Below are 14,958 nucleotides of genomic sequence, written 5' to 3' on the forward strand. Positions count from 1 at the left end.
CGCTGGCGTGCTCGGCTCTGAGAGAACTCAGAAGAGACTTGCAGAGTGGACCATCTTCAAAATAAATGGTACTTTTACTTGACGCAAGATAAATGTTTGGTCCTGGGGATCTGCAGATCCCACCTGAGCGGACAGGCAGATGCGGCGACCGGTTTCATTGCGCCCTGTTGCCGTGCACGCGCAGTGCCGGGAGCGCGCACCGCCCACCGGAGCAGTGCCGCAGCGCTCGGGGCTGCGCACACCCCCACCCCCGCGTCGGAGTGCGCAGGCGCAGTGCGGGTCCGGTGCGTTGCGTTGATTCGGAGAGAGCGGCCTGAGCGCGGCTTCAGACCTGCTGCAAACGGTGAGTAGCGGAGCTCCGCCGGCGGCCGCCCGCCATCTCTCCTCGTCACCCCGCCTTCTCCCGTCTTGGGTTCCCGGGGTTCCTCTGCCCGACAGCCCGCCGCCGCTGCGGTGCCCTGCCGCCTGTGGCCGCGGCGATAGCCGGCGTTACATAACGACGCGGCGACACCGAATGCAAACCGTCCCGTTCAAAAAGCAACGGCAGCGGTCGGCGTCCGCCCCGCCCTCACCAGCAAGAACCCGGGGGGAGGTGGGCCCAGTACCCACTGCCCTGACCTCAGCTGGCCGCCCCCAACAACACCCCCCCCCCCGGCCCCACCACCCCTCATAACCCCATCCCCACAAACACCTGCCGCCCCAACGACCGTCAAACTCCACCAACTACCCTCAAAACCCCCTTACCAACAACCCTCAACCCAACCCACCCCAACAACCCTCTACCGCCCCCCGGCCCCACTAAGACTCAACCCCTCCCCCGGCCCCATGAAACCTTCAAATCACCCCCGCCGCCCCCACCGAATCTCGTAACCCTCCCCCACCCCGACCCCGGTCTGCGCCCTCTTCTACCCCCACCCCCCAACACCTCCCTCCTCCACCCCCTTTCCCCGCCCCCCAGCAGCCCCACCACACACTCCTTCCCAGCTCTCGAGCAGTAGGGAAGGCAAATGATATGTTGCCCTCTTCTATCACAAGAAGATTTGATTACAGGAATAAAGATGTCCTAATCCAATTATCTAACATCAGGCCAGGGTGAGGCCTCACCTAGAATACTGTGCACTCACCTGGCGTACAGAATGTATCTTCTTTTGAGGGAGTTCAGTGAAGTGTTCGTTTACTGTATGAGGAGAATGAGAAGAAATCTTATTAAACTTTAAAAAAAATCTTACTATGCTGGATGTAGAGTTGATGTTTTCCCTCACTGAGGAGATCTAGAACCACGAGTCATAATCTCAGAACAAGAGGTAGGCTTTTTAGGAATGGAATGAGGAGAAATTCTCTACCCTGGCGATTTTTGGAATTCATCTTTTGAATTCATTTCAAAACTGAGATCAGTGGACTTATTAAAAGAATCAAGAGACATTGGGATAGTGCAGGAATATGGCACTGAGGTGGAACATGATTTTGATAAATGGCAGAACAGGCTCGAAGGGCCAGATGGCCTACTTGTGCTCCTTTTTCATGGTCTTTTGTTCATCTTAGTTTCAAAGGGAATTTTTGAAAATTTTTGTTTTAATAATTTCTGTGAACCTCACAAAGCCAGATTAAAGCAGAAAGTACTGGAAATACTTTGCGTGTCAAACAACGTCTGTGGAAAAAGAATCAGTTCATGGGTTTCCTCCAGGTGGTCCGGTTTCCTCCCACGTACCAAAGAAGTTGTGGGCATGCTATGTTGGTGCCGGAAGCGTGGCGACACTTGCGGGCTGCCCCAGAACACCATGCAAAAAGATGCATTTCACTGTGTGTTTCAATGTACATGTGACTAATAAAGCTATCTTACTCTGCTGAACATTTGTGTTAGTAGATTAGTGAAAAGGCATCAAAATGAAATATATTTGGTAATTGTAGTCTATTCTCTGGTGCTGTTTTTTCTTTAGTTGCCATGAATATGTGCCAATGAATTGCTAAAGGGAAAAAAGTGGCGTTCTCCTCATTCCAATCCTAAAAACCCTGCCTCTTGTTCTGAGATTGACCCCTGGCAGAAAAGCAGCATTACAACTAACATCCCTATTTTGGAAAATTGCAGTTACGTTGAAGAAAGTGATCTCTGTTGGTCGAGGTTATTTCATCTATAATAGGAGAATCCCCATAATTTCATATATTTGAAACTGAAAACAAAGTGAGAGTTCATTCTTGCAATTAAATCAAAGAAGCAGAATAAAGAGTTCAAATGTACCTTTAATATAAGGTGTATCTATTTTCCCAATTTTCACCACTGATTTCATCTTTGTGGAAGCTCAGCCCTTCAAAACATAAAGAAGGTCTGAGATTATCATTAATATTTGTTGTTTTCTGTAACTTAATGTTGGTGTTTTGTTTCTACTAAGTATATTTGTATTGGGAAACTAAAATGGTATTTATAAATGGCCTCTGCTTAGGAACACAAAAGCACTCTGTTTTGCCACCTATGCTTACCTAGCTGTGGCCTTCACCTATCGAACAGCTTTCAACAGGTGCAGATATTAAATGTGAGTTTAATGTTGCATTTTGGTTGTGTTTGACAAACCTAGTACAGGTATTTAAGTAACTAACTGTGGATAAACAGAACATTGCAGATTAATATTTGAATCTTAAGATATTGATTGGTTTCCTTAAGTCTCATTCGAAAAATGCAAAGTACAAGAGGAAACACAGCCAAATGATAGAAAGTTGATTTACTCTCAAGAAACAAGAGAAGTAGACGTTACTTGAACTTAAAGGGGGCTGAAGTGTCCTGTGGGCAGCCAGTGAGGATACACTTTTGTGTTCTGTGTGTTTGTATGACAATTTAGCAGAATAGACAAGTTGCTGATTTACTAATACAGGAAAAAATACAAGACAAAATGGGTGTAAACTTGGTGCATCTTAAAGGTATAGTTGATCAGAGAGGAGGTCACTTGGGATTAAATAATTCCATTACATTATTAATGAAGAGAGATGGAACCATAAAATAAAAAGCCAATTATATTTTGGATTTAATGTGAATAAAAGGATGAAGAGAAATTTAAAGGGAATGCTTATTAATTAGCATAAAACATAGAAATATAGCACGAGCAGGTCATTCAGCCCTTCGAGCCTGCTCCTTTATAGCTGATCCCAATTCAATACCAGATTCCTACACCCTCCCCAAATCCCTTGATGCTTTCTTAAACATATTTAGCGACTTGGCCTCTGCAGTCCTCTCTGAGAATTCCTTAAGTTCCCCATTCTCTTAGTGAAGAAAATTTCTTCAACCTTAATTTGCCAACACCATCTTCATTAATCAACACCAGTACAAAGTACCCATGAAGGATTCTCTTGCCGTGTCTTGCACTCCTAAGCATATAGAGCACCCTGTAGGCTGAATGATCACCAACTGTGCTGAAGCTTCAGTGGTTTAGGCAGTGAAATGGAGCTTTAAGTCAGGAATATCTTAACAGGTCTAAAGGGGAAGTGATCCTCAAACATGATATAAATTGGGAGCACAGAGGTCATTTCAGCATTGTTCTATGGAGACCCGATAGATATTTTTGAGTATCAGAGACAGGAAGAAAAAATACGATACTGACTAACTTTTTAAAAATGTGCAATGTTTATATAATTTTGGAGTAGCCATCACAATTCAGGTTTAATGAGGTGAAATTATCTTAAAGCCATATTTAAAGTTACATGAAAGTTAAAATCTTTCATGGATATGTCACAAAAGGTATGGAATTTGTGCATTTTTCTTGTGCTGTAACCAGAACTGTTAACCACAACATATAAATTGGTAGATTTTAAAGATTCTGTTTTGGTGAGAAGTTTTCCATGTATGCACTGGATGTGGCTCTCAATACTATTTTTAAATTTATAATTCTTTAGAAATGTGAGGACAAAAATCTAGGCTAACACTCCATTACAATTCTAAGAAAGGGCTGCACTACAGAAGAAGCTGTCTTTCAAATGAGATATTAAACCAAGGCAGGATTATGATTAATGTACTGGCCAATATTTATCCTTCAATCAATATTGCTAAAAAGGATTATGTGGTTATTATCACAGAGCTGTTTCTGGGAACTTGCTGACAATAGAGTGCTGCCACATTTTCTTCATTACAAATAGGGAATAGATTTTTTTTAAATTAAGCTTTCTCATAAAACACTTGGGGTCATGAAAGGTGTTTAATGTTTAAAATTAACAGAAGTTGTACAAGTCCAGTGTACCAGATAACATGAGAAAATTTAAACAGCTGGTTTTAATGGCCTTGTTGGGTTATTTACAGAGGCATCATTTTACTTTTTGTCATGGATATACTTCCCACAAGGAGGCTTTGCAAAACCAGAAGTGTATTTAGGGCTAACGTCACAAAAAGGACATTTGTAAATCATGTTGTCAGATCATATTTATTATCATAGTTTTGATGTCTGTTGCAGTTTTAAGTCAGTTATGGGTAACAGGCCTAATTTGGATTCTGGGGGTTATAGTTCTGTAATCCTGGGACATTAACGCAGCTTCGTTCTGGAAGTTTGCCATTTGGACATAATCGTAACAGGTTATTCAGTCCCTTCACCTGCTCCACTATTCATTTAGGCAAAGGGGCAAAGGCTCATCCATAACTGCATTCAATGTACTCACTGTGGGTGCAGCTTTTACCTTGATAATTCCATGACTTGAAGTAGCAATCTGGTAAGAATGAAAGAACTTGCTCGAAATAGCCTTTTTCATTTCTGCTTTTAATTTTAGAAACATAGAAAACCTACAGCACAAAGTTGTGCCAAACATGTCCCTACCTTAGAAATTACTAGGCTTACCCATAGCCCTCTATTTTTCTCAGCTTCATGTACCTACCCAAAAGTCTCTTAAAAGACCCTATCGTATCCGCCTCCACCACTGTTGCCGGCAGCCCGTTCCACGCACTCACCACTGAGTAAAACACTTACCCCTGACATCTCCTCTGTATCTACTCCCCAGCACCTTAAACCTGTGTCCTCTTGTGGCAACCATTTCAGCCCTGGGAGAAAGCCTCTGACTATCCACATGATCAATGCCTCTCATCATCTTATATACCTCTATCAGGTTCCTGCTCATCCTCCGTCACTCCAAGGAGAAAAGGCAGAGTTCTCTCAACCTGTTTTCATAAGGCATGCTCCCCAATCCTGGCAGCATCCTTGTAAATCTCCTCTGCACCATTTCTATGGTGCACTCCTTCCTGTAGTGAGGCGACCAGTACTCCAAGTGTGGTCTGACCAGGGTCCTATATAGGTGCAACATTACCTCTCAGCTCCTAAATTCAGTTCCATGATTGATGAAGGACAATACACCATATGCCTTCTTAACCACAGAGTCAACCATTAATACTATGTTCTGTCATCATACTTGACGTACCAAAATGAACCACTTCACGCTTACCTGGGTTGAACTGCATCTGCCACTTCTCAGCCCAACTTTGCATCCTATCTATGCCCCGCTGTAACCTCTGACAGCTCTCTATACCATCCACAACACCTCCAACCTTTGTGTCATCTGCAAACTTACTAACCCATCCCTCCACTTCCTCATCCAGGTCATTTATAAAAATCACGAAGAGTAAGGTTCCCAGAACAGGTCCCTGAGGCACACCACTGGTCACCGACCTCCATGCAGAATATGACCCCTCAACAACCACTCTTTGCCTTCTGTGGGCAAGCCAGTTCTGGTTCCATAAAACAATGTCCCCTTGGATTCCATGCCTCCTTACTTTCTCAATAAGCCTTGCATGGGGTACCTTATCAAGTGCCTTGCTGAAATCCATGTACACTACATCTACTGCTCTTCCTTCATCAATGTGTTTAGTCACATCCTCAAAAAATTCAATCAGGCTCGTAAGGCAGGACCTACCCTTGACAAAGCCATGCTGACTATTTTTAATCATATTATACCTCTCCAAATGTTCATAAATCCTGCCTCTCAGGATCTTCTCCATCAACTTACCAACCACTGAAGTAAGATTCACTGGTCTATAATTTCCTGGGCTATCTCTACTCCCTTTCTTGAATAAAGGAACAACATCCGCAACACTCCAATCCTCCGGAACCTCTCCCGTCCCCATTGATGATGCAAAGATCATCGCCAGAGGCTCCACAATCTCCTTCCTCGCCTCCCACAGTAGCCTGGGATACATCTCATCTGGTCCTGGCGATTTATCCAACTTGATGCTTTCCAAAAGCTCCAGCACGTCCTCTTTCTTAATATCTACATGCTCAAGCTTTTCAGTCTGCTGCAAGTCATCACTACAATCACCAAGATCCTTTTCCATTGTGAATACCGAAGTAAAGCATTAAGTACCTCTGCTATTTCCTCTGGATCCATACACACTTTCCCACTGTTACACTTGTTGGGTCCTATTCTTTCACATTTTATCCTCTTGCTCTTCACATACTTGTAGAATGCCTTGGGGTTTTCCTTAATCCTGCCCGCCAAGGCCTCATGGTCCCTTCTGGCTCTCCTAATTTCCTTCTTAAGCTCCTTCCCGTTAGCCTTATAATCTTCCAGATCTCTAACATTACCTAGCTCTCTGAACCTTTTATAAGCTTTTCTTCTTGACTAGATTTATTACAGCCTTTGTACACCACGGTTCCTGTACCCTATCATAACTTCCCTGTCTCATTGGAACGTATCTGCGCAGAACTCCACACAAATATCCCCTGAACATCTGCCGCATTTCTTCCGTATTTTTCCCTGAGAACATCTGTTCCCAATTTAAGCTTCCAGTTTCCCATCTGAGAGCCTAATAATTCTTCCCACTCCAATTAAACACTTTTCTAACTTGTCTGTTCCTGTCTCTCTCCAATGCTATTGTAATGGAGATAGAATTATGATCACTATCTCCAAAATGCTCTCCCACTGAGAGATCTGACACCTGACCAGGTTCATTTCCTAATAACAGATCAAGTACAGTCTCTCCCCTTGTAGGCTTATCCACATATTGTGTAAAGAAACCTTCCTGAACACACCTAACAAACTCCACCCCATCTGAACCCCTCGCTCTAGGGAGATGCCAATCGATAGTTGGAAAGTTAAAATCTTCCATCTCGACAACTCTGTTATTATCACATTTCCAGGATCTGTTTCTCTATCTGCTCCTCAGTATCCCTGTTACTATTGGGCGTCCTATAAAAAACACCCATTAAAGTTATTGACCCCTTCCTGTTCCTAACCTCCACCCACAGAGACTCCATAGACAGTCCCTCCACGACGTCCACCTTTTCTGCAGCCATGACACTATCTCTGGTCAACAGTGCCATGCCCCCACCTTTTTTGCCTCCCTCCCTGTCCTTTCTGAAACATCTAAAACCCAGCATTTGAAGTAACCATTCCTGTCCCTGAGCCATCCAAGTTTCCGTAATGGCCACCACATCATAGCTCCAAGTACTGATCCATGCTCTAAGCTCATCCGCTTTGTTCGCAATACTCCTTGCGTTAAAATAGACACATCTCAAACCGTCAGTCTGAGCGAGTCCCTGCTCTATCACCTGCCTAACCTCTCGAACTGTTTATAAGCTTTCTCTATTTGAGAGCCAACCGCCTCTTCCGTTTGGTTCCTGCCCCCCCCCCCCCAACAATTCTAGTTTAAATTCTCCCCAGTAGCCTTAGCAAACCTCCCCACCGGGATATTGGTCCCCCTAGGATTCAAGTGCAACCTGTCTTTTTTGTACAGGTCACACCTGTTCCAAAAGAGGTCCCAATGATCCAGAAATCTGAATCCCTACTCCCTGCTCCAATCCCTCAGTCACGCATTTATCCTCCACCTCATTCTATTCCTATACTCACTGTTGAGTGGCATAGGCAGTAATCCCGTGATTACTACCTTTGTGGTCCTGTTCTTCAGCTTTCTGCCTAGCTCCCTAAACTCACTTTTCAGGACTCCATCCCTCTTTCTACCTATGTCGTTGGTACCAACATGTACCACGACTTCTGGCTGCTTTCCCTCCCGCTCAAGAATGCTGTGGACCCGATCAGAGACATCCTGGACCCTGGCACCTGGGAGGCAACATTACTATCCAGGATTCTCGCTCATGCCCACAGAACCTCCTGTCTGTTCCCCTGACGATCGAGTCCCCTATCACTATTGCCCTCCTCTTCTCCTCCCTTCCCTTCTGAGCAGCAGGACCAGTCCCAGTGCCAGAGACCTGGCTATTGCTGCTTCATCCCTGTAGGTCATCCCCCTCAACAGCATCCAAAGTGGAATACCTGTTTTTGAGGGGAACAGCCTCCGGGGTCCTCTGCACTATCTGCCTGTTCCCTGCCCCTGACAGTCACCCATCTATCTGCCTCCTGGACCCTAGAAGTACCTGCTCTAAGGGGAGTGACTGCCTCCCGATGCACAGCATCTACATAACTCTCTCCCTCCCTGATGCTTCGCAGTGTCTGAAGCTGCGACTCCAGCTCATCAATTCTGAGCGGAAGTTCCTCCAGCCTCAAGCACTTACTGCAGATGTGGTCACCGTGCATCACAGCAGGGTCCACTAGCTCCCACATCATGCAGCTGCAGCACATCGCCTTGCCCTCCATCTGAACTATTTTTTTTCCTAACTAGCTGTAGTCTACTTGAAATTTATAACAATGACAGTAAACCTTACCTTTACTTACCAGCTATTCACCAGTGTTGTTGCAGATGGCCTCTGCCTCTTGATGCTGAAGCCTGTTGTGCCAAAGCCACTCACTCTGACTCTGTCCACTCCGACAATGGCCGCTCCGCTTGACAATACCTCCTTTTTATTAGTCGTTCTAAATTCTGCTAGAGAAAAGAAGCCTGCGAAAACACACGAAACACACAAGCTTTTTAAGTACTCTCACCGTACCTGTGAGGGACCCGCTGCTCCAACATCTCCCGGGCCGATTCTGTAAAAGAAAATTCCACGGAAACACACAAGCCTTTCAAACACTCTCACCGTACCTGAGAGGGACCCGCTGCTCCAACGTCTCCTGGGCCAATTCTGTAAAAGAAAATTTTGAAATTCTTCATTGCAGCCTGCTCCTCAGCTGAAAATAGGAACATGATGAACATCATATTTTCACTTGAGATACCTGGTTACATTTAATCAGTGTTTCAGATTCCAGGGAATACAACCCTTGTTTTTGTAAACTCTCCTTGTAATGTATCATTGTTGCTACCACATTCTTACTTTAGAAAAATAAAATGATTTATTATTGTACTGATATTTTGAGAGCTCAGACTTAAATTGACAGAGTATCTGTAAATTGAGAGAACTCAGAGCATACCTTAGTATGGATGCATTGGTCTTAGAGGGAGTGCAGTGTAGATTTAACAGAATAATACCCACATTGCTCAGGGTAAGTTATGAGGAGAAAACAATAATATGGGATTTGGAGGTTATGCCATGAGTTGAGTTAAGCTTTGAAGAGAATAATGGGAACAGTAGGATAGCAGCAATTATTTCTGTTGGTTGGTGAGCCTCAGAATTGAAGACAAGATAACAAGGCCTAAAAATTAGAACCAGGGCTCTTAGGAGTGAAGTCAGGAGTTCCTTCTGTCTTAGTTTAAAAATAAACCTGTAAGCAGCAATTGATGTGATGCCAATTATTAATTTTAAAGCTGAGATCGATAGATTTTTGATAAGTAGAGGTATGAAGGATCAGGGGAAAAAGCAGGTATATGGATTTAGGTCACAGATCATCCACAATCTCATTGAAGTGCAGAGCAGGCTTGAGGTCAGAATAAATATTTTGGTTTCATGTATCAATATAATTAGTAAGAAAGTGACTCTTTGATTCCAAATAATCTGATTGCTGCATTTAAGTTGGCCTGCCCAGTGTGTATGTAATGTGTCTTTTAAAAGTCTTATAATTGTAAGTTTATTTTTCTCTGAAAATTTTCTGAGCTTTTAGTGAAATTCATGGTTTGTCTTGTCAACCAAAGGCAATCCATATTTGCTTTGCAATTTCAAACAGTAAATTGAGAAAGGATTAATTGATTTCTCTAAATTCAGTCGCCATATTTGTTTTTAAAAATATCACAGTGGTACAATGGGAAGAGTAAGTTGAGCTCTAAGGAACAATTATTTTGAGGATTGACTTTGGCTGTACTCTGCAGCAGATTGACCTGACTGTCACCATAACCAAATTTTTGCTCTTGGAGCCAAATCTGTGTAAAAGTCGATCATTTTTGAATGGGTGGTGAAAAATACACCTTTCTTTGTCATAGGACCAATTGCTTATTTACTTAGTTTCTATCCAACATTCAAATTGTAAAAACTACTGGGGTCAACTATCACTTGTGTTTTCCATTTTGATAATCTTTCCAATATAACCTTGAAGGTGTCAATGTATTTTTGTAGAAAGAAATTGTGCAGTCTCAGAACTCAAAATGGGAATCAGTCAACTGTCCTGCTGCTACCAGCTATTTAAATGCATTTTTAATTGGCTCTTATTGAATCTCATTCAACCAGCATTTCAAGTAGAGATTCCCAATTTTAAATGTTCGTCCCTGATTTTAAATTTTAATATTTTAAATTTATGACCTCGTTGTTAGATGTAACAAAAACAGAGAAATACTAGCAAAACCCTTCATAATTTTGGATATCTTTATTCATTTCATATTAACAGTCTTTGTTTTAAAAAAATATGATTTTTTTTCTCCACATAACCAAAATACTTCACCTCCTCTCAAAAACATAAAATAACCATCCAGAAGCACGTTTCCCAGAATAACAATGCTCCAGCTGAGATTTGACCAGTGATTTGTAAAGGCTTACCATGACTTTTTGAGTACCAAGCAATCAAGTTGAGATAGAAGGAGCAATTGAAATGGAATTGAAGTAGAAGATTAAGCATGATATAACTGAATGATGGAACAAATTTAAGTTGCTATGTACTTCTGGTTAACTTTACTTTCTTCACTTCCATTTTTATGTACTCCAATAAAGTTTCTTTATTGTTACTTAAGGTTGCCCTTCCACTTTCAAGGACTTATGAATTTGCTTTCCAAATCCCTCAGCTATTCCCTCACCTCTTGTTTTTCCCAAAGTGCATCACTTGACACTTGTCACAGATGCAATTTAATATGGATATATCTATACATTTCACTATTAGGACATGAAAATAGGTGTATGCCAAACCTGATTCATCATTGAAGGAGATCATAGCATATTTTGTCCTTTCCTGATTTTCATTCAGAAAGTCACTAGAACTTGTCAAAATAAGAAACTTCAACTCTGGTGATTCGATTGAACTGAGTTACAGAGGAACCAGTGAATGATGGAGCAGGCTTGAGAGACTGAATGGTCTACTGTGCTTGTGTCAAAATAGCAAGCTGCCTTTTGATCATGGAACCCCAGAAAGCAATTTAAGCTTACCATCCATTGTTGGGTCTGAAACAACACAGAAGATAGAAACCTGGGATTATAAATGTGACCGAACAACACAATCTTTGAATGCTTATTGATGACCATAAGTAACACTCAGGGGGAAATTGCATGAGGCATTGAAGGGGAGATGGGGAAGAGGAAGGGGCCAATGGCATGGATAGTGATAGGAGTAATTGGTGATAGGTGGGATTAATCACTAGGGAAGAAGGGAAGGGGTGGGTGATCGTTAGAGCTGTGGAAAACTGATTGACGTGGGGAGATGATGGTGTGTATTGGGGTGTGACTAATGGGGCAGAATGGTCAGTGATTGAGGGAAATATCAGCAAAAACTAGTAGGGAGGATGAGGAATAGCCAGGGATTGATCATTGAAGGGTGGGTAGAATGGGAGAAATCACTGGTGGGTGGGAGAGAAAAGTAAGGTGGGAAAGTGATCACCAGCGAGGGGGATGGTAGTAGTAAGGTACATTGGCATTGCAAGCGGGGGATTGCTGGGAGGGAGATCTTCTCCTTTTACCCTTGTGGTGTTGTAAAAGAATTTATCCTGCAAAACTAGATCCACTTTCATTAAGTTCAAATTACTGTCTGAATCTGGAGAGTGTAGCTTCATTAACCTACAGTAATGACAGACCTGCTCCTTTCAATTTGGTTACTCATCTTATTTCTTCTTTCTCTCTAAATCCTATCCTGACTCCCATTTTTGCTCTAGTAACACCAACAAGTAGAAGCATTCAAGATATTGTGTTTTTAACTGTTTAGTCCCCTCTTGCAGCTCTCTCTGAGAGTATTAAAATATTTTCCACTGAGTCTAAACTTGTAGGTCAGAACAGTGGCGCAGCCAATGGATCTGTTGGCCACTGTAAAATTGTCTCTGCTATGTACTGTAGGTGAGTGGAAGAATCTGGGGGAGTTGATAGGAATGTGGGGACAATAAAGAAAATAATTGGATTAGTGTATATGGAGGCTTGATGGTTACTATTGACTTGGTGGGCCAAAGGGCCTGTTTACATGCTGCATGACTCTATTCTACCCATAAGTTATGCATGAACCCTTGGTTCTCTGTAGCCTGTTTCCTTATATAGTAATAATTTAGAATCTTCATTGCCCAAAATGTTTCTGTAAATTATTAAGACCTAGCTTTTTGCCTCTAATTTGGATCCTTCAGGCTGAAAATTTAAATACAATATGCTAGCGTAGTGGTCATTTACAGACTGATAATAGGAAGTCTCCTGCAAATTACAGGCCAGTGAGCACTACATCAGTGGTAGGGAAATTATCGGAGAAGTTTGCTGGGGACAGGATTTACTCACATCTGGAAAAGCATGGACTTAGCAGGGGAGGTCACGTCTTATGAACGTGATCGAGTTTTTTGAGGAGGTGACAAAGATGATTGATAAGGGTAGGGTAAAACATTAGTAAAGCATTTGACAAGGTCCCTCATGGTAGGCTGATCCAGAAAATTAAGGCACATGGGATCCATGGGACTTGGTAGATTAGATTCAAAATTGGCTTGGCCACAGAAGACACAGGGTAGTGGTGGAGGGTTGTTATTCTGACTGGAAGTCTATGACCAGTGGTGTTCTGTGGGGATCAGTGCCGGGACTTCTGTTGTTTGTGATGTAAATGATTTGGACAAAAATGTAGGTGGGCGGATCAGTAAATTTTTGGACAGCACAAAAATTGGCAGACTTGTCAATAGTGAGGAAGGTTGTCAAAGGATACAACAGGATATAGATCAGTTGGAAATATGGGCAAAGAAATGGCAGATGGAGTTTAATCAGGAGAAGTGTAAGGTGTTGCACTTTTGTGAGGTCAAATGTCAGAGGAAAGTATACAGTAACTGACAGGACCCTTCTGAACATTGATGTACAGAGGGATCTTGGGTTGAAAGTCCGTAGCTCCCTTAAAGTGGCCACACAAGTAGACAGGGTAAAGAACACAGAACATTACAGCACAGTACAGGCCCTTTGGCCCACAATGTTGTGCTGACATTTTATCCTGCTCTAAGATCTAACCTTTCCCTCCATTTTTCTATCATTCATGTGGCTATCTAAGAGTCTCTTAAATGTCCCTAATGTATATGCCTCCACCACCTCTGCTGGCAATGCATTCCACGCACCCACCACTCTGTGTGGAAAAAAAACTTATCTCTGACATTCCCCCCCCCCCCCCATACCTTCCTCCAATCACCTTAAAATTATACCCCCTTGTTTTAGCCATTTTAGCCCTGGGAAAAAGTCTCTGACTGTCCACTCGAACTATGCCTCTTATCATCTTGTACAGTTCTATCAAGTCACCTCTCATCCTCCTTCACTCCAAAGAGACAAGCCCAAGCTCACTCAACCTGTACTCAAAAGACATGCTCTCCGATCCAGGCAGCATCCTGGTAAATCTCCTCTGCACCCTCTCCAAAGCTTCCACATCCTTCTTATAATGAGGCGACCAGAACTGAACACAATACTCCAAGTGTGGTCTAACCGGAGTTTTATATAACTGCAACATCACCACTCGGCTCTTGAACTCAATACCCCGACTAATGAAAGCCAACACACCGTACACCTTCTTAACAACCCTATCAACCTGTGTGGCAACCTTGAGGGATCTATGGACGTGGACCCCAAGATCCCTCTGTTCCTCCGCACCGCTAAGAGTCCTGCCATTAGCTTTGTATTCCGCTTTCAAATTCGAAGTGTATCACTTCACACTTTTCTGGGTTGAACTCCATCTGCCACTTCTCAGCCCAGCTCTGCATCCAATCAATGTCCTGTTGTAACCTACAGCAACTTTCTACACTATCCTCAACACTACCAACCTTTGTGTCATCTGCAAACTTACTAACCCACTCTTCCACATCCTCATTTATAAAAATTTATAAATCATTTATAAATAAGTCATTTATAAAAATCATGCTTGCCTTCATCAGTTGGAGTGTTGAGTATAAAAGTCGGGTATTCCTGTAGTAGCTGTATAAAACTTTAGTTAGGCTACATTTGAAGTATTCTGTGCAGTTCTGTCACTGAATTACAGGAAGGATGTGGAGGCTTTGGAGGGGGTGCAGAAGAACACCAGGATATTGTGTGCTGAGTATTAGCTTTAAGGAGAGGTTGGACAAACTTGGATTGTTTTCTCTGGAGCATTGGAGGCTAAGGGGGCAACCTGATGGAATTATACAAAATTATGGGAGGCATTAATAGGGTAGATGGTCTTTTTGCCAGGGTGGAAATGTGAAATACCAAAAGGCATAGTTGCAAGGTGAAATGGGGGAAGTTAAAAGATGTACGAGGCAAGTTTTTTTTACACAGAGCGTGGTAGGTGCATGGAACGTGTTGCCAATGGAGGTGGTGGAAGCAGATACCACAGCACAAGAACAAGCAGGGAATGGAGGGATACAGGCCATGTACAGGCAGATGGGGGTAGTTTAATTTGGCATGGTCAGCACAATCTGTGGGCAGAAGGGCCTGTTCTGGTGCTGTACTGTTCTGTGTGAAGTGCTTGGACTTAATGATCTGGAGATAAACATTTTGAGTGTAGACAAATGGTTCCATAGCATTACATATTTAAAATGGGAGCACAACTGGTAATACCAAATCTGAATAT

At 42.8% G+C, this 14,958-nt stretch overlaps 1 protein-coding gene across 2 annotated transcripts in view; it reads left to right on the plus strand.

The window, feature by feature from the left end:
• The first annotated feature begins 208 nt into the window (after nt 1–208).
• mapre3b (microtubule-associated protein, RP/EB family, member 3b) overlaps nt 209–14,958 on the plus strand; it is a 57,830-nt gene continuing 43,080 nt past the window's right edge. The window contains exon 1 of one of the 2 annotated variants that reach the window (XM_052024588.1): nt 209–343. The gene's annotated coding sequence lies outside the window, so the exon portion shown is untranslated. The remainder of the gene's footprint in view (nt 344–14,958) is intronic. The other variant, XM_052024585.1, reaches the window with a different exon arrangement.

Source organism: Pristis pectinata, chromosome 10 (genome assembly GCF_009764475.1).
Source record: "Pristis pectinata isolate sPriPec2 chromosome 10, sPriPec2.1.pri, whole genome shotgun sequence".
Lineage (NCBI taxonomy): Eukaryota > Metazoa > Chordata > Chondrichthyes > Rhinopristiformes > Pristidae > Pristis > Pristis pectinata.